The 1,084-nt window shown below is 38.0% G+C and overlaps 1 protein-coding gene across 2 annotated transcripts in view; it reads left to right on the top strand.

The window, feature by feature from the left end:
- Positions 1-124: 124 nt before the first annotated feature.
- Positions 125-1,084, top strand: part of LOC119591882 (copine-8-like) — a gene marked incomplete at its 3' end in the record, with an annotated part of 9,952 nt that continues 8,992 nt past the window's right edge. Inside the window, 1 exon segment of one of the 2 annotated variants that reach the window (XM_037940623.1) lies at positions 125-195. 2 annotated transcript variants of the gene reach the window in all.

The following is a 1,084-nucleotide window of genomic DNA, read 5'->3' as shown; positions in this document are numbered from 1 at the left end:
AGATATGACCTAAATACAACCAATATTCATATAAATAAATGCATCTCGAACGCTTAAATGCCCTAATACCGAGAATAAAACCTCGAAACAGAAAAAGAATCCGGTATCCAGGCGCTCTTACAAGAACGCCGTCACTGAAAGAGTAAATAGTAGTGTCTAGGACCAGTTGTTGTGTCGTTTAGAAATAGTGACGAGGTAATGCCTATTGTTTTTTTGGCGGCGCCCTTTTCTCTGGTGTGTTTCATTAGGTGTTTGCTGGTGTTTCTAGGGAAGTGTCACTGTAATTTGCCTTTGTAATTAGAGAGATTAATCAAATGGTTGATTTTGTGGGCGTGTTACTGTGTTAAAACTTTCAGAGTGTATTAGTTAACTGAATTCACGTGCGTTATTGTACTGTCGTTGCGGAATACTTAATTGAGTTAGAGTTTATTTCAGGACTGTTTTTAAAAGATGTTTACTAGTTGTATAGATAACGTGGAAACTGTTATTGAGTGGATCAGGTTTTGACTGGGTTAGTGTGAAATACTAAGTTATACGTATTTTTGAGAATGTTTTTTGGTGTTTATAGACGGTAATTCAATACACTAGAATGACGTCAGTAGCAATAGAAAACAGTTTCCAGAAAGCGAAGGCCAAAGCCCACAGTTGCTAATCAGAGATGCAGTGACTCGGGCGCTTGCCATGGCCTCCAGAGAATAAAACCTGGTAAGTGCGTTTAGATCGCCTCCGTGACTTACGAGCGGTGGCAGAGGTTTGTTGGCCTTGGCCGGTGTGCAGATGGTGAGGAGGCTGTGGTGATTGTGGGGCATAGTTGTAGTTGTATAATGTGTTAAATTCAAGAAATATCTTAGGAATCTGTAGTTAACTTTTTGAGAGTTGTAATAGTGTATCATTAGCATAGGCTATATACCTGACTTTAAGTGGATTTAGTTGTAAAGATTATATATGATAATGGCATCCATAAGTGTACTGAATTACTCTTTGTATTAATGACCTTTAGATATTAGAATATGCTGTTTGACAGACTACAAGATTTTCAAGTGTTCAACCCACTTACACCAGGATGATAATGTATATTCTCTAG

The sequence above is a fragment of the Penaeus monodon genome, chromosome 29, assembly GCF_015228065.2.
Source record: "Penaeus monodon isolate SGIC_2016 chromosome 29, NSTDA_Pmon_1, whole genome shotgun sequence".
Taxonomy (NCBI): Eukaryota; Metazoa; Arthropoda; class Malacostraca; order Decapoda; family Penaeidae; genus Penaeus; species Penaeus monodon.
This window is presented reverse-complemented; position numbering and strand designations above follow the sequence as displayed.